This window comes from Buteo buteo, chromosome 11 (genome assembly GCF_964188355.1).
Source record: "Buteo buteo chromosome 11, bButBut1.hap1.1, whole genome shotgun sequence".
NCBI classification, from domain to species: Eukaryota; Metazoa; Chordata; class Aves; order Accipitriformes; family Accipitridae; genus Buteo; species Buteo buteo.
The window spans coordinates 20,153,088-20,171,922 of record NC_134181.1 but is presented as its reverse complement, the minus strand read 5'-3'; the positions used below and the strand labels follow the sequence as shown (position 1 = coordinate 20,171,922).

Sequence of the window (18,835 nt, the reverse complement as noted above, 5' to 3'; positions counted from 1 at the left end):
AGATTTAGAGACCCTATCACAGCTGGCAAGCTAAAAGTACATGTAGCTCGCATATGGTCAAACTTGTGTCAGAAACAAAGACATATTAAAAGTCTTTTTAGTTTGGCTTTTCCCAAACTGCTTTTCAGTACTCTCTAAATGTCACATCACTCATTGTTCACATCCTAATGGCTGACTCCACACATAATTAACTGCTCTTTTCTTGTCTGTCCATATTCTACCTTCTGTGTAACTCTTATTTGAGACTTTATGGGCATAACTAGAACTGCATATGAGTTCTATCTTATTGGCACTACAAGGACATTCAGGTAGTTCTGTTGCACATAGCCTAGTGCCTAGCAAGGTACCCTGGGACAAGCTGTGTCAAGTGTCCTAACAGCCAGATGGAAAAATGCCTCTTACCACTCCCGTGATCTGACAAAGTCCACTTTTTTTCAGGCTGCACTGCTCCCTGAAATGCACTTGTATACCTCTTTTCCCCGGACAGCACCCTTTCCCCTCCTCTTCCTCCTGAAATGTATTTGAGAGCACAATTTACACATTAGCAGTCAAGTGCGTGGTAGAGAAGTTCTCCACACGTATTCTAACCAGTTTCTCAGTGGGAACCGGCTGCAGCAAGAACTTGCGGGTGAAGACTTGCCGGCAGGCCTTGTGGAAGTTTTCCAAGAGGAAAGGGTAAATGATGGGGTTGATGCAAGATTTCCCATAGGCTAAGCATTGAGAGATGATGCAGAAGGTGAAGGAGATGTTGTTCAGGGGAAACTGCCCAAACTTTGCCCACATCGTGATGATGTGGTGGGGCAGCCAGGAGAGCAGGAACACGGCAATCACGAGACACATTGTCTGTGCTGTCTTAAAAAAGGCAAGATTGCATATTAAATGGTCACAGTGATCAAGTCAGTCTGTAGCATGAGTGAGTTTGCCTTCCTCTGTCAGTAGTGAAGGCAGTGTGACACAGGCAACACTGATGACTGCCAGGTGGGCAAATTATGACAATATGAAAAAGGATGCTAAAACCCAACACTCCTCCCTGGAAAACAAGGATTGCCTAGTTTTGGCTCAAGCAAATAACTATAGGCACTGGAGATAGTGCCCATAAAACCTCAAACAATACAGAGGCTGCAACAGTAATGCTAACTATGTTACGTGGAAGAGTGGAAATAATATTCCCTAACATGTGGAGGCTGAGGAACATTAAGACTATTGAAAATAACTGCAGGGGAACATGCCAGTGAGAGGAGTAACAAAGACTGACCTGAGGAGAAAGATTTTTCCAGTAGCTTCCTTCTTATGGGAAAAAAACCCAAGAAAAACAGTGCGTGAAGGATTTTTTTTTTTTTTTTAAATATGCAGTGCTCTTTCTTTGGTTAGAAGTATTCCTAGCTAGACAACTACCCGAGGGAGGCTCACTGCGCCTGCGGGATCGCAGCCCGTGTGCTGGCTGGGTTACAGGTGTGCCCTGGCAGCGCTCGCTCTCCAGTCAGGCTGGCCGGTCACCATCGCAAGCTGTCATTTGTAAGCCCCAAAGCTTGACCTGAGGTAAATTTTTCCCAAAACCAGTGTCCTTCAAAGTCACCATCCAAAATGAAGGTTAACGTGAGGTGAGCTGCTGACTGCAGTTGTGGTAGCCCCACGGCTGGGGAAGAGGAACGAGGGATGAGGTAGTGCCTTGGGAGGGCTGAGGAACATTTAATCAGTGGTTATAATGGCTACACCTAGCAGTGGTTTTGTCTGCTAGAGAAGACCTACAGGATTTTGTATCTCGTTTCAAAGCACTCTACAGCATTCTCTCTCTATACCTGTTATGCTAAAATGCATAAATAGAAGTTAAAAAGACTCAGGCTTACATATATCTAACACCAAAGCACCTAAGCTGGAATGATCTTTTAGGAGAAGGGAGACCTTTTTTCTTTCTCAGCCCCCCAACAGTGAATACAACAGCTGCTGCAAAACCTTTGTATGTTCTCTGACTTTTCTGCAGCACTGCACAGTTGGCATGACTTGCCAAATTAACCATGTCTCCCAGGCAGTATTTCAGTGATGACTCAGGTGGCTGGGTAGAGCTGGTCTCAGGAATGAGATTTTTTGGACTCCCATTAAACTGGGAGGGCATTTAATGGGTCATTTCTTCCTCTCTTGGTACTCTCTGTGGCTGTGTGCTTTGGGTGAGGTGGAAATTGCAGCATGTTTTAGTAAGTCTGCCCCTCTATGGTATATGCTTGGCCTTGTTGGAAATGTAATATGAGGAAAATAAGGAAATTAGGAGTACCAGAATTAATGAAGCAAGGTTTCCTAAGGAATCATGTCTTTGATGGATTCTCTGGTGCCCTAAAAGACAGTAGTGGTACAACTGAAATACTTCTCAGACCATTTGCAGTCTTTCCCTTGTCGGTGGCTCTCCAGGTACTCAATAGAGTTTCACTCATCTAGAGACTACTTCAGTGATGCATTTTTCTGTCTTCCTGTATCAGTGAGTTAGGTATCATGTTCATGAATGTATACTGGCTAACGGAAGGCTTCTGTATTGCAGACTAACTACCAAGATCATGTTCTGGAGATGATGACAGCATGGAGAAATGACAGCATGCTCCAGGGAAGAGCAGAGTGATGTTACTTCATAGCAGAAAGAATATAAGGTGATTAGATCTTGGTGCATAACATCTGGGATTGTAACGACTGCACTCATACATGAGAACAGTGGGAGACACTGCTAAAATATTTATAAACAAGTCTTATGTTTGTAATGTGACTTGTTCGAAAGCGCTGGAGATATGGGGTGAAACTGGAGGAAATGTATTTGTTTTCCAGGTGCTTCTGTTTCATTTTAGTAACTGTCCTATAATGCTCTTGAAGTTTCCTAAGATTATTTAGAAATTTAAATACCTTTTGGTTTGATTTTTTTTTTTTTAATGTCAAAATACTTGAGAAGTCACTTGCAGGTCTAGGAAGCTGCTACACTTATGCGTTCAGATATAGTTCTTTATTAAATATCTGGCTAGGGCTTACTTTATCTAGACAATTGGAGTTGGATCAGGACCTTCATATTATGCTGACCTTCCTAAGTAACAGTATTAAAACCTGCAAAACATGAGGGCATACTAGAATTCTAATTATCATTTATAACATACATTTAATCTGATCTTATATCTGAGTGAATCACACTAAAATGTTTAAAGTATATTCTGCTTACTAGGACATTAGTAATGTGGGGGAAGGCTAAAATGTGCTTTACATGGCAACTGCTTTTCCTTCTACTTGTTTAACCCTGCAGAAAAATCAACTGCATGATAAAGAGGGGGTTTCTCTATGTTGGACAGACACCATCTTTACTCTGTTTACATAGGGACTGCAGTAATGATCTGCAATAAAAACATGTGATTATTGAAGTGGAAAAACGTGTTTGGATATGAGCCAAAAGTACCACCTTCATTTGTTTTAGCTATATTAACAAGCCAATTAAATCTGTTAACCTGTCTAGGAAGTTGTTATTGCATCAGATCAAGATTGCTCTGCAGATAAGAGAAAACATTTGCCTACAATACAAGTTAAAAAAAAAAAAGAAGGGATTTCTGTCAAATACGTCTCTCAAGTAAGTCTGTATGAATTTTGAAAGGCAATAACCAGTAGGGTCATCCTGGACCTGGCATACTTCAGGTGCTTCCTTGTTTCGCCTACTAGAATGCTGTATGACATACGAGGTGACAAAGCAAGTTCTCATGTGAGTGAACAACCTCAGCTCTCAAACGTCCCCAAACTGGCCACACTGGGAGCCAGATGCTGTCCTTAAAAAATATACTGGTATGATTAGAAGTTGATGGAACTGAAAGACACAGATGTAGTGGTCATGTGGGGTCTAGCTTGTCTATGTGGTATGATGGGTACTGAAGAAATCATTAATAAACAGGTCCCATCCTTAGCTTTCACCAGCAATAATCGTGCTACTTTTTTGCACTCTATCAATGTTGAGTAGCTTAGGCTTGTTACCAAGGCAACCTTTCATAGCATCCTTCTGCTTAAATTAGGGGGCTACAAGCACTGAAATATTCTTTTGAATAAGGGATATATACCTAGATTTTTTTTCCTTTTATTGTGAAGTAACAAACTGCACATTTAACATAGGGCTTGGTATTAAAAAATGGGCTTGCGCTTGCTAGGTATTAGCACAAAGCTGTTTCTAAGGTCCAGCTATTTAGGATTTTGCAGATGGAATACATAGACAATACTAGAGCAATAATATATATAATTCATGACTCAAGAAACATGTTTTGCAGATGGAACTTGTGACTGTTTTTTCAAGTTGGGGAATATCTAGTTAAGATAGAGGAAACTGAAACAAAACATTATGTTGGGCTTTTAATGTGGTAACTTTGTTGTAGCTAAGACTAATGTTAATATAGAGTGTGGCCAGCTGCAGACGACCGATCCAAATAGCTTTTGTACTGTTTGAGTTTGTTCAGTGAGCTATGATAATTTGCATAGTTAATGGATTACTGTTGGTCCAGCTGTGCCCAGTTAATGCTAGCCTTCTGGTTCATCTCCAAAGGTTCAGTGGGTCCGTAATAGATATGTACAATGGCCACTACTGGATTATCTAATTCTCTCTTAATACTCCTAGAAGTCTTTCAAGCAGCTCCACAAAATAACTTAGTGCATTATTTGTTGTACAGACAAAGTAAGTGTGCTTAAGCTATAGAGTGAATCAATAGCATGATGGGAAATAGAGACTGGGAGAGGCAAGTATTTTTGTTTGTCAAATAAATAGAAAAACTCCTCTCTTATTTCCTCCCCCTTACTGTTTCTGCCACGCATAGATTGTCTAGAATTTACTTGGTTATTCTTTTTTTATCTTTATAGGTGATCTGAATCTCATTTATGCTTTCCTGCTTTTCTTTGTTTTCCCTTTGACTCTTTTCAGCCCTGGACAAGCTATTTCTTGATTTTAGCCTTCCCCTGTCCTTCAAAAATGGATGGGAAATGCATTTAAAATGCTTTTTGGGGGAGATGCCTCATTCTGGAGGATGATGAAGTCTTTAGCGTTTAATTGTGTTTGCAGCTTTGTCCTCGATAAGCTTCTAATGAAGCTGCCTCAACTTGTCAGGCAACTTGTCAAGGGCAAAAGTAAGATTGCCCTGTAATGAGTCAAATGCTTTGAGTATTCCATGGATTTACCTATTTTTGGCAGAACTACCTGATACTTTAGATTAATAAACATTCCTGAGATTAAAATATACAGTGGACAGAGCAGTCTAAAGGCAGAGAGCTTGTCACTTCCCTGATCTAGTAATAGTTTGAGACAGCTAGCTGCACATCTTTTTTCAGAGCTGATCAGACCATCCATTTGTACTGTGTACCTCAGCCACACAGAAATGGGGAAGAATATGCAATGAGGTTTTTATTAAACAGTACATTCTCACTAGCTTGCAGAAAAAACTGGGCTTTGTTAGTGAGACAACTGCTGTTTTCTGAATATGGTAGAAGTTTTTTTCTCTTTTTTTTTCTTCCATGATTCTGAAGGAAGAAGCATAAATAAGCCTATGCCTGTTCTTCCACACTGTCTTATCAGCAAATAACAACTCACCCTTCCTTTATTACTGCTCTGTGGGAGGGTGGGGGATATAATGAACTTATTTTGGACTTTGGGTCATCCTTCCCCTTATTCCCCAAAACTAGTTTAAATTAATAATGTTCTGCTGTGACTCCAAAGGCAGACTTATTCTAGCTAGTGTTGCTTCTTCACACCATACCATACTTCCTCAGCCTTTGTGTGGGGGCCAGGACTTTTCTCTTGACTAATACAAAGCCTATCTGATGATGTGTTTTACTGATAAATTCTTTTCTCCTGTTATGCTCGTCTCTTTTCCCTAAAGTTTGAGAGACAATTGGTGCACATTTTGATTGCCCCAGACTTGATTTGGGTAAGCTACAGAGTTTCAGACTTGGCTATGTATTGTACTTTTACTGTAGTGAAGACTTGGCAAAGAAGTAGTGACCCATGGTGCCCTAAGCTTTTGCTTTTAGATATTGCAGATACACTGTGTCAGTGCCCAGGAAGGACGTGTGGCTTAGCACAATCTACCACTGTACTGTTGCAGGTACTTACCAACTTCTGAGGAGAGCAATTTTTGTGGCTTTAGAGTCTGGGATCCTCTGTTTTCTGAAGACAGAAATCAGTCAACAGCATCCCTTTGCTCCAAGTCCCTCTTTAAGCCGAAGTGCAAAGTGAAAACCATCAGTTTCTTCTCTCCTGGTGCCAGGTTCTTCTCTCCTTTGTTCACAAATCCAACTCCCCCTGATGCATTTGCAAACATCCTTTACCTTTCTACCTGTAAAGTTCTAACAGAAAGGTCCCAAAGCACAATTTGATCTCCAGAAACACGCTTATAGTTTAGTGATAAACACAGTTTCAAACTGCTTATTCAAAAAACCACCATACCTATTCTTAACTAACTTAAATGTTGGGTAGTAGCTTCCTCTGCTTCGGAGCAAATGCATCTGTTAATTACTTCTGAAGCACTTCTCACTGCCCTTTGGTCTTTTTTATTACACTTGAGTGTAATACTAGTCTTCAGTGGTCTGAAAAGAACACTGGAAATGTTCTTTTTCACTGTCCTGTATTTTCTTTCTTGCAGTCAGAGATGGCAGCTGGCTGTCATGAAGAAGAGGAGGGATTGAAGCAAATGGATTTTCAGTTGTTATCAGTTCATTTTGGCAACTTGCATAGTGCGCTGAGGTGGACTCTTCATTTCCCATCAGCTTGCTTGCAGTATTCCAACTGCTCATCTGCAAATGTCTCACTCTGTGATTATGTCACTAATCTCCACTGTTGATGCCCTTAATAGTTACTCACTTTGTATTCATAAATGCCTATGAGCATTATGATATTCCTATTATCCACTAATTGGTAATGATACTCTCTATTCCTGCTGTGCTAGGCTCTTGTTAGCAAAACAACTTCCAGGATTTCACTTCTGATTAATATTCTTTTGCTGGATGGATCCCAGGGTCTCCCATGCTCCTTTGCTGTACTTACTGCTGTTCAGGTGCCAACGTCTTGAACATTGCATTCATTAAATCCATATGAAAACCTTCTATTTGTGCAAACAGAAGCCAAAGATATAGTTCAGCATATAGGAAAGCAGTTACAGTGCAGCTTTTGTCTGCCTCGCTTGGCCAAGATGTTCAGGAATACCTGTCTACCTTAAAGGAATTCTGTGTGTGTTACCTCAACCTGTTGTATGACCTTCAAAATGCAGTGCTCCAGGGAGTGTCCCAAATCAACTCTGTATGTATTTGTGTTTACTTAGCTCTGGGAGCAATGAACAGCTAATTTGCATGTAGGTAAATATAAGGTGGTGAATATATGAGCTGAGGAAGAAAACAATCAGCTTCATAGAGAGAGATGTGCTTTGAACTGACTGTTACAATTTTGGAGCAAGATCTTGGGCTTATGATAGTTTTGTGAACAGCTTAGTTCTCAAGTAGTGGCTAGAAGAGGATAAAATTTAAAAAAAAGTAATAAAATAAGGCAAATAAAACTTTAGGAATTATTAGGAAAAGAATAGAGAATAAAACAAGAGACTGCTCTCCCACCAGGTAAGCATGGTTCACCTTTCTGTTGTAGCTAAAAAATAGAAAAGCGTAGTACTAATTTGTTAGCTTTAAATGACTCAATTGGTCTGTTAATTAGAGCTTTTGGCCTCAAGGTTCCACAACTTCTATTGTCCTTTTAAGGGAGCTTTCACATCCCCAGAAATGTTCTTAAACTTGAAAAAGCATTTCGGATTGCTCAGTTTGCAAGTTTTGTTATTAGTTCTTTAAAGATGTACAGGACAAAAGTGAGTAAACATTGAGGAACCCTGATGTGCTCCAGAGGCCAGTAAAACACCACAGGGCTATTTAATGATCAGAATAGACCTTGGTTTACATTAATTTCCATTGTTAAATCATCTTATTTACTGCAAATGTATATTCAGAGTTCCTAGGGCTGGGCTCTTATGAAACACTTTTTAACTCTGTCAGACGGGGAGTTGTTAACTTTACTTGAAGCCAAATTATAGACTTGCTGTACTCTGCGTAATGCAGAAAGGAAGTAACAGAACTGAAATACACTTTATTTGTAATAGAGCAGTGCGCAGGATTTGTGGCCTCAAGAAACAATTATCCAAAACTGCAAAGGGGAATCCTGCAGCATCACATCATCTCAATTTTAAAGTTGCCAAACTTCTGCAGCTAGTGTGGCATTAAATGGGGAAGCAGACTGTCATGTATTTCTTCTGCAAGCACAGTCTTAGTTCATCATGCAGAATTTCAGCCTAAGCTTGCAAAAAGTCCTAAACTTCTTCCTTGATGTAATGCACAAATATTACATATAAATGGAAAAGCATACTAAATTGAGCATGTCCAACATTGACATGTAGATGGCAAACATATGTAAAAATCTGCAAAGTAGGAATCTGAATTAAAGGTCAAACTCTTTTGATAATGGAATATGAAGTCAGGATGCAACAAACTTTGTGCAAGGGAAATTTTGGCAAAGTTTCAAGTATGCATAAATTGAAAAAGCTGCTGTAGTTTGAACATAACCATGCTGTAACTTAAAAGCTTACAAATTGCAACCCAAGCACAAAACTTCCTTTTTTTTCTTTTTACTTTTTTTTTTTTTTTTTGTCATGTATCTGCCTGGGAGATTGTATGTGATATGTCATCTGTAGGATTCTGTTAAAGACAAACTTGTTCTTTTCAGTGAGTGTTTGGACACTGACTTGGAGGGGGCAGCTCTCAGAGGTCTCTGGGTTATTCATAAACTGGGTTCATTCAAGCAAAATGTGTTTGTAATTAACTTTACAATCATGTATTTAAACATTGCCCACAAGTAGGTTGGCCTTAGAAAACAGGGCCCTCCTATCTGTCCTTCTCGCCCCTACATATCTTCAAATAACAAAACTTCCAATACAATAGTGTGGCAAATGGACTAGCGATAGACAGCAGAAAGATCACAATGGAAGAAAAGGGAAAGGTGACTTTGCAAACATCATGCACAGAATGAAATCCACGCTGGAACCTCAGGTATATCTTATGGCAATGTTTGGGAGACAACAGCGGGGTCTTCAGATCCTGCTGAAGTGAAGCCTGGCATTTAAGACTTATTTAGAGAAGATGCTTTATATACCAGTGTGCACTGGGAGCTTTTTGATAAGGCTCACTTGAGGGGAAATTGGGTGGCAGTGCAGCTCTGTTTTAGGTGTATGTGTCAGAGCTTCTTTTAGTTGTGCAGATAGCTAAGAAACTTACAATCGTTTTAGCTTTTAACTGGGTTTTGCTTCTGGATTTGGGTAACAGAGAGTACTCAGGTAACAGACTTGTCTGCATGTGCAGCTCTGCTCAGTCCCTGGGCAGCTGGTGCTCCTCTGCTGGGTGCAGACAGCCCACACCAGCTAAGCCTGTGCGGAAGGCTGAGCACAGTGCTGTGGGTGCAGGCACTGGAAAACCATGCTGTGTCAGAAAAAGGCAGAAAGAAGTGGTAGAGAAACAAAGCAAGTGAGTTCTTAGAATAACAAATTTCTAGTACGGTAGTTCGTTAAGCTTTGTTTCCATGGCTTTGATTCGTTAAAAAAAAAAAAAAAAGGTTTGGTTGTTTGGGTTTTTTTAAAGGCATTGATACAGATTACTCTTACAATATGATCTTTAAAGGGAGAGGTTGAGCTGCAGTACCAAGTACCTGGGCTCCAGTAATATGCTTCACATGCTCAGATTCAGTTAAATCCAGTATTATTTTGCTTTCTTTGCTACAGCAACTCGACTAGGAAAGTCAGGCTTATACTTCCACAACAGCGGGACTGTTCATTTGGCCATGCTATCATCATCTTTTTAGAAATTGCCCTAGGTCTGCATCTAGCAGTCTCTCTCACTTGTTCTGTAAATGTTGGCCTTATTGAGATTGACATGTTGTTTCCAGATTCACAGGATGTACTAAAAGCAGATAATATATTGTCTCCTCTATGACCTTTCAGGTGGCTTGAATTTGGATTTGTCCCTGTAATACCTCCTTACTGCATGCATTTCTGTGCTCTGTGGCTCAAACTATGTGAATTAGGATGATGTCTCTTCTGCCTGTTATCAGTGTTTACAGGACTTGTGGGTTGAGGGAATGATATTATACTAAGACTCCAACAAAGTCACTCAAAGCTATAGATCCAGAAATAAGTAATGAAATTTTTAAAAATCTTACCCAGTATTGCCATTTTTCTTAAAAGCAGCCTATAATAGAGAATAATAGCAGTGTGTTTTTGGCCAGTATATGTGTGTTTGTTTATGAGAAGTCCCTTCCCTAAGCTCTATGGCATTTGCTTTGTTTCTTAACTAGGTTTTATCTTGAAGTGTTTTATCTTGAGGAGTCTGTGTAGCACAAAGCAGAAGAGATCTTATAGTTCCTAAAGTGGTAAGGCAGGCAACAATTTCACTGGAAAATCTTGCTCAACAAGGGCTCTGAGTCTGCAGTCTGATTCTTTTGAGACCTTTACTCACGTATGTAGCCCAGATCTGAACAAATAGCTGTTTGCAAAATTTACTACTTATCTGTTAAAAAAAACAAACCCCAAACAACCCCAAACCCACAAACCAAACAGACAAAAAACCAAACAGGAAAAAACCCAAACAGACCAAACTCCAAACCCCTTCCATTAGGGGGAGGAGGAGGATAATAGCCCAAGTATCCTGCTTTCTTGAAATTATAGGAGTGAAGTAGGATCTGAGTGGTCATCGTTCCAGACTGTACTCTTTTGTACCAGTATGACACTTTGTTTTCCATATCAGTGTGGTCAAGATGCACACTGTGAATTAACAGATGTGAATCAGGTAATTTTATCACCTCATATTGGAAGACTTTTGCTGTTGTGTTATGCTTTCTTTTGATAGAGCAAGGGAATTAGGGTTTAGGCACTGAAGTCACACACATATTTAAGAACAAGCCAGATGTTCTGTATATGCTAAATTAACCTTTCAAACATGGAGCAAGATTAATTTGTCAAACATATTTGAGCAAAATAAGCAAAAGCTGTTCACTTAATCTCTGATGAAGTTTATGAATTAAAATGAAACAAAACTACTTGTCATTAATAGACCAATTAAGTACGTATGAAGGAAGCTAATTTAACAGAACTGACATGCACATATGAATTTCCTGGTAGGCTCTAACGTGAAGTGTTCTTAAGAAGATCTCCTTTAAATGATTGACACTCAATGTGTTTCAAGTATATTTTGAAAACATATGCAGGAATTGAGTGTCAACAACCTACCCAAGAAAGACTCCTTATAAAGTGCCAAGAGAAGTGGTTAAAACGAAAAATACTTGAAATAGGTACACTGAAAATGCTGTTTGGCCTTCAGAAAGGCTAGATGAGAATTTCTACACAGAAAGTGCTGGAAGGGGACAAATTGTGGAAGATGATGTGTGTATATAGAGGAATGTATTTAATTTTTTCTTTCATCTGAAAGGATCACCTATTTAGTTAGGCCTAACTGTGCCAAATGAAGCAAGAATTGCTACCAGATGTTCCAGAGTTATGGCCAGGGAAATACTTAAGGGGAGGGAGGAAGAAGTGCTGTACCATTAACTTGTTTGAACAGGTGAAGTCAAAGGTATTTTTTTAAGATTGGTCCTCTCAGCCATATCTAATCAGGAAACCCAAAGCTGAAGAAACTGTAGAGCTATTTTTTCACCTAAGTCTACAGGTCAAATCTGAAAACAATGCAAACAGATACATTTGTAAAAGTGAGTGTCATAAATGAAATTCTGTAACTTACTGCTTTACGAGAAAATGATAGTAGTAATTTTTGATTGTTGGTAGCATTCTCTTCAAATATAGCAAAGAAATGGGTAGTGTGCCATTCATATATAGGTAAGGAAAGACAGGATGGGAATTTAAACCAACCAAACTGTTTAGGGATTTGTTGGTGATTTTGAGACCTAAAGCTACTTTTCCAGCTTGAGAAGTCATGAAATTATTCTATGCAAAACAACAGTGCTTCTTAGCACTTTATTTGCTGTATTTTTACATAAGCAAAATTGTCAGCAGATCTTGGTTGCCTTTTCTCATGGTAGCTGTTAAGCATACAAGACTCTGACTGTACTTTCTGCCTGTAGTCTGCACTATCTGCTCAGAAATGATACTCTTGGTTCTCAAATATTAATTCACAGTATATCTGTGGCAGCATCAGTGTCCATCAGAATGTCAATAGGCAAAATAAGACATGGTGTTCTTCAAGTAATCTGTTTCATCTAGGTCTGGTGGTGTTCCTGCAATACATAGCAGCTAATTCTTGCATAATTTATTGCCTTAGAAAAGGTGACTAAAAGGATGTTTATCAGAACCTACTTGAAATTAGACGAGCTGGACTCATAATGTTAATCTCAGTAAGGTTCAGGAACAAGCACGTGAACAAAGTGGTATTTGTGAGGCTTTATGCTTACTTCATGAACTCAGCAACTGAACACAGAAGCCATGATCAAAAGCACTCTAAAGGGAAAAGGAAAGTAACTCCCATCAAGGACATACTGTATGTGGTGTATTATAACTTCTATAGTCATCTTGTATTTGTGATATTATCTCACAATACCAGTTGAGTTCTATCCTTACAGGTCATGTAGGTGCAAGACCAATTATGGACTGATACTCATAAGTATATTAGCGTGTGATGGGTAGACCCTGGCTAGACGCCAGGTGCCCACCAAAGCCGTTCTATCACTCCCCCATCCTCAGCTGGACAGGGGAGAGAAAAATATAACAAAAACTTGCGGGTCAAGATAGGGACAGGAGAGATCATTCACTAATTACCGTCACGGGCAAAACAGACTCAGCTTAGGGAAAATTAGCTCAATTTATTACAAATCAGCCAGAGTAAGGTAATGAGAAATAAAATGAAATCTCAGAACACCTTCCCACCACCCCTCCCTTCTTCCCGGGCACAACTTCACTCCCGTATTTCTCCACCAAGCCCCCCCAGCGGCACAAGGGGGACAGGGATGGGGTTTATGGTCATCACACGTTATTTTCTGCCGCTTCACCTCCTCAGGGCGAGGGCTCATCACGCTCTTCCCCCGCTCCAGCGTGGGGTCCCACCCACGGGGTCAGTCCTCCATGAACTTCTCCAACGTGAGCCATTCCCACGGGCTGCAGTTCTTCACGAACTGCTCCAGCATGGGTCCTTTCCACGGTGTGCAGTCCTTCAGGAGCACGCTGCTCCAGCGCGGGTCCCCCACAGGGTCACAAGTCCTGCCAGAAAACCTGCTCCATGGGCTCCTCTCTCTGCAGATCCGCAGGTCCTGCCAGGAGCCTGCTCCAGCGCGGGGTTCCCACGGGGTCACAGCCTCCTTCGGGAACCCACCTGCTCCGGCGTGGGGTCCTCCCTGGGCTGCAGGTGGAGATCTGCTCCACCGTGGACCTCCCTGGACTGCAGGGGGACAGCCTGCCTCACCAGGGTCTTCACCACGGGCTGCAGGGGAATCTCTGCTCCGGCGCCTGGAGCATCTCCTCCCCCTCCTTCTTCACTGACCTTGGTGTCCGCAGGGTTGTTTCTCTTACATGTTCTCACTCCTCTCTCCGGCGGCTGTTTCTCACACTCCCAACTTTTTTTTTCCTTCTTAAAAATGTTATCACAGAGGCGTTACCACTATCACTGATTGGCTCGGCCTTGGCCGGCGGCGGGTCCATCTTAGAGCCGGCTGGTATGGGCTCGCTCTCTCTCGAACACAGGGGAAGCTTCCAGCAGCTTCTTACAGAAGCCACCCCTGTAATCCCCCCCGCTACCAAAATCTTGCCGCACAAAACCAATACATTCCGACAAAACTGAGTGTATGTTAGTGAATGTAATGAACCAGTAGAAACTAAATACAATCTGTAGTTAAATCTGGTTAGGATTCATAGGCATAAAGGACTGGCAAAATCTCTGTAACAGCGCTAAATCAATTAGAAGCAGCACAGACCAGACCATTAAAACCATAGCACAATATTGCAGAGGATACACCTGAAAGATAATATTATTTTTATATCAAAACCCCTTGAGTTTTGTTTGAGATGCTACTATAGCTGCTAAAGTGCATAGTTAACGTCCTAAAGTACCTCTGCTTTTGCCTGAATAGGTCGACCAAGAAGACATCTATGTTGATGACAGCCATACATTTTTCTGTGATACCTTAGCTGCATAGAGAGCATTAACCTAATAAGACTGGTTTCCTTCTGAAATAAGGAACAGATGGCTATGTTATGTTTAGGGATATACCTTTTTGTCTCTATTACAGTAAGTCTCTTCGGTGAAAGAGAATTCAATAGAGGTACAGGTTCAGGTCATTATGAGGTATAGCTGCAGCATGCTGAAAATCTAGTCTCTTGAATTCCTCATCTTGTGAGTGATCTAGATTTACAGGGGGCATCCAGTAATGCTAGTGAATAAATCACTGGACACAACTTGTCATGCCCAGAAGTGGTTCTGTGTTTCAAAACATCTGTAGCTTGTTGCAGCTGTGGTACCAGTGTCTGTCTTTTTTTTGCTGGAGTCACGTCAAAGATTTGATTTCCTGTCTTGCACCCTTTTCAACTAAATGGCCATGTTTGCTGTAATGACCTTCATTTTTGTCATAGACAGAATCATGGCAACATCTTGTAGGGCTGCTCTATGTGGCAGGTAGCCACTGAAACTGGCCAGTGCATTGGCTGAGAGCAAACCAAAGCATTCCCTAGTCATCTCCACTGGCTGCCACGTCTGCTTGGAGGCACGCACACTGCTCGTTTGGGTTGTACAGTTGCTGTGCCACGGGCACAGACTGTGACCTGACTGTCCTATCAGCAGCTAATATAGTACTCCTTCACTTCCTGTCTGTGACTGGCCAGATAGCCTACAGTTTCACTTATCGCTGCACACTCAACAGTTACAACATTTCTGACTGAAATAGTATTTTCCCCTTTCATGTCAGGGAAATCTGATGTTGCATCGCTGAAGTCAGTGAGTTTTTCCACCTGAAAACTTCTACTAATAATGGCTTATTCACTCTAAGATTCTTAGACAGAAAAATCTTAATTCTATCCTTAACGTCTTTCCCAGTAAATACTTGCAATTCTGCTTATTTCATGCAGCTTGAGTGAGGGATAAGCCTGTTCTTTGGCTTGCAAAAGGATCAAAACAGGATCTGAATCTACCACCTACTTAGACGCAAACCTGAAGAAAGATCTGAAATGCAAAGTGCAGCAAAACTGAAGTACTTCAGTTTCAAAGTTCTTCATGTATTTTCCTTTGAGCTTGCTGAAGTGTACTCAAAACACCTAGATATTTTTGCAGCCTGAGTATCTTACTGGCTGCCAATGTAAAAAGATAGTATTTGTGGGATTCTATGATAGTGCAATAAATCAAAAGGCTGTCCAGCAGGTGTGTATATAGAGATCAATACAGCATTTCAATAATGGCATCATTATGTACTGTGTCTGTAAAGATAGAACAAACTGTCAACATGAATTCTGAACCTGAGCTGAAAGATTGGTACATGAATGACACTTAAGTGTGCGGATGGAGCTTGAAAAGGCTATTAGTTATTTTAGAAACCTGACATACCTATTATATTATAGTCAGTGTACAGATTAAACCAAAGATATTTACCTTCTCCTTTGATCTCTCTGACTTCTTGGAAATGTTCTTTACTTTCATATGGAGATGATATAAAACCCTGGGGGGGGAAAGGAGCAATATATTGAATGGGAAATTGAGTTGTGTATATTAGTATTTGAACTTTTCATACAAGCACCGAAAATTAAAATAATTGTTTTAGCATGACTTCAACTGAAGTTGAATTGATGCTTTGAGACTTTTAATTCTAAGCCCTCCACAGTTCTTTCTCCTTAAAGAAACAAGGTTTAGAAAAAGCATTAAAACTGCTGTGCTTCAGAAATGTAGTTCAGCATATATTAAAAGCTCAGCTGGCTCTATGCTGAAATCCACAAGTCTTTCCTTGGATTTTGAATTTTAGATTGTGCCTTAGATTATCTACATTTATTCTCTAGGCTGATTATATACACAGGCAGACAGCAGGCTGCCAATACTGTACCCTGGTGTGACTGTCTTGCCGCTCCTGAACACAGCAGTAACAAATAGGGCAGTTGGAGTGGGTTCTTCTTTCAGAAGGAGAGTCATAAGAAATCTTAGAGCACTGTAGGGAAATTCTCAGTTAATAACATCTAGATCAAGTTTTTGAAACCTGATTACAGCACAGCAGTAACCTGGCAATGTTTGTACTTTGGCCTTTGGAGCTAACAGACTAAATTTTCTAAAGCAATTAATGAAGAAAAAAATATGTCTATTAAATGCAGCTTACCTTCCAGTTGCTGCTGTGCTCACCTAGGGCAGTAAGGGGACAAACAGCTGGAGCTACAGTGACAGGAGTTAAGAGCTCTAGTTGCTTTTTCCTCTTGTGACAAGCAAGGCCTGAGATTTAGAGATTTTTAGCTTAAATCTAAGTGCATTTCCTGTCCTTAGCACTGATGATAGCAGAACAGATTAGCATTGAAGGTAATGTGGTTTTTGATTAAACAGAGATGAGCTTAAATTCCAGGAAAACTTTTTTTTTTTTTCCCAAGAAGGTAGACTTGCAACTGACTAATGATCAGGAAGTCCAGTCTCTGGCAGTCCCATGGTACTCCACAGTAGGGTATTAATTCAGAATTCACAGAAAACATATTCTGCATGCTAGCACAACTCATAGACTTACTATCAGTCTTAAACATGCTAAAGATCAGTAAGGGGAAACAAAAAAATTTGAGTGATAGCAATCTACAAGGAGAAAGGAAGAGATTTCTTGCTGAATAAAACTCTGATCCTAAGATATCTTTTTGCAAGCCTTTGCAAGACACAGTGTCTGAGCTTTGTGTCCGAAAAAAGAAGAGAAAGGAAAGAAAGAAATTGGGATGATGTCTTTATCTAATACTGTTTCTGTACATTGTCTGCATAGATAGTTTCTCCCTCCATGGGTTTTTCCTCTTGCCAGGAACAAACATTTGTTATCAAGAAAGAACAAACTGAAAAATAGGAAAACCAGCAAGACTCTTTAGGGATTTGGGTGTCAGGCTGGGTGTCAACTTAGCAATTGTAATCCTTTTTGTGAGCTGTTGTAATTTCATTCTCTGTTTTCTTCCCCCCCCCCCCCGCCTCAGAGAAGTATTCTATACCAGGAGAGAATATGGAAAGGATTGGATCTATTATTTGTTGCCTGGGTAGCTTGAGTGTACACATCCAAGCCACCAAGTGTCTGGGAGTGATCTTTCCCTCCATTTAAACATCACTTGCCTCCCTCTCACCCACCTTGGCATAGCAGCAGGTGATGAGCACCAGGGGCAGGAGGTATCCCACCAGCAGGATGGTAATCTTGTGCATCTGCTTGGCTGTTGAACCATTTGCTCAGTGCTCCCAGCAGAAGGAGCCGTTGGGTGCTTGCTGATGACCACTCATGAGGACCTGGTGCTGGGCCGCAGGGATGGCAATGAGTAGAGACAGCAGCCAAATGACAGCCACGCCGAGGGCAGCGTTGCGCTTGCTGTGGATGCAGGGTGAACACTTGGCATGGACCACAGCAATGTATCTGTCCACAGACATAGCCACCAGAGTAAAGATGCTGACGAGCATTGTTGCCATGGTCAAGCAGTGAACCCACTTGCAAAAGAAGGCACCAAAGATCCACTCTGGCAGGGAGTAGATGGTGGCCTGGAAGGGGACACAGAAGAGCAGAAAGGAGAATTCTGCAATGCTCAAGTTCAGGATGAAGATATTGGTAGCACAGCATGATGGGTGTCCCCCAGGCCGGAGACACCCCAAAACAACCAACACCAAGGTGTTTCCCACCATTCCCAGGAGGAAAATCAACCCAAAAAGCACCAGTACAATCACCCCCTCCGGGTCGCCCCTGGTTGCTCCTGACCAGCATGTTGTGGCCCCTGTTTGGTTAGTCTCAATGTTGCACTTGCTGGTGTTGGCTCCAAGGGAAAGCACAAAGTTGTCTTCCTGCTCCCCCATGGAACCAGGCTGCTTGGAAGGCAGGGAGCAGTCCCTGTAGCCCTGACTGCTGTTGGGCAGGTTTATGTTCGTTAGTGGTGGCCAGAGGCTGAATGCTTGGGTTTTCCAGTGCTCTGTGTCTTTCCTTGGGGGAGCAGTTTTCTTCAGATGATTCTTCCAAGCTCTGTCTGTCTCTGGTGCAGATTCTTCCAGGAACTGGCAAAAAAAGGGGGTTGAGGAATTTGTCTCATCCAAGAGGTAACTGCAGGTTTAGCAGTTGGTGCTGGAGAAACTTATGTGGCAGAGAAAAAGTTCGTGCCAGAAGTGCTGAGGATGAGGCTGCCCTGGGAGCTCAGAGCAGAGGCAAAGCAGCTGCTGCTCAGCTTCCACACACCCCTCCTCTTCTGTTTCCCTCCCACCGCCAGTCCCTGGATCTGCGGCTGTTGTACCTGCTTTCCCAGCTCTGCTCCAAGCTGTGGCAGAGAGAACAAATGCTGTCTGTGACCTGAGCCCTTCAGAAAATAACCCCAGATCAGCTCTGTCCCCATACATTGCTACTCACAAGGAGGGCAAGAGCAGATGAAAAACAAATTCTCATCCAAAAGGATGGGTCAAGCAGCAGCTGCTGAGCGATAGCATGTGCAATTCTGTGAGAAGCAGCATTGGAACTGGCTGCATGAGGAGGAAAAAGGCTAAAATATGTTTTTTATCAACAGAGCAGGATTTTTTTGTTGTTGTTTCATAGTCTTTTATGTGCTCATATTAGAGCATAAAGCAATCTGAATAGTTGTGTTTTCAGCACAAAAAC

At 41.4% G+C, this 18,835-nt stretch overlaps 1 pseudogene; it reads right to left on the bottom strand.

The window, feature by feature from the left end:
- Positions 1-534: 534 nt before the first annotated feature.
- Positions 535-18,641, bottom strand: LOC142036258 (galanin receptor type 1-like; annotated as a pseudogene).
- Positions 18,642-18,835: the final 194 nt, after the last annotated feature.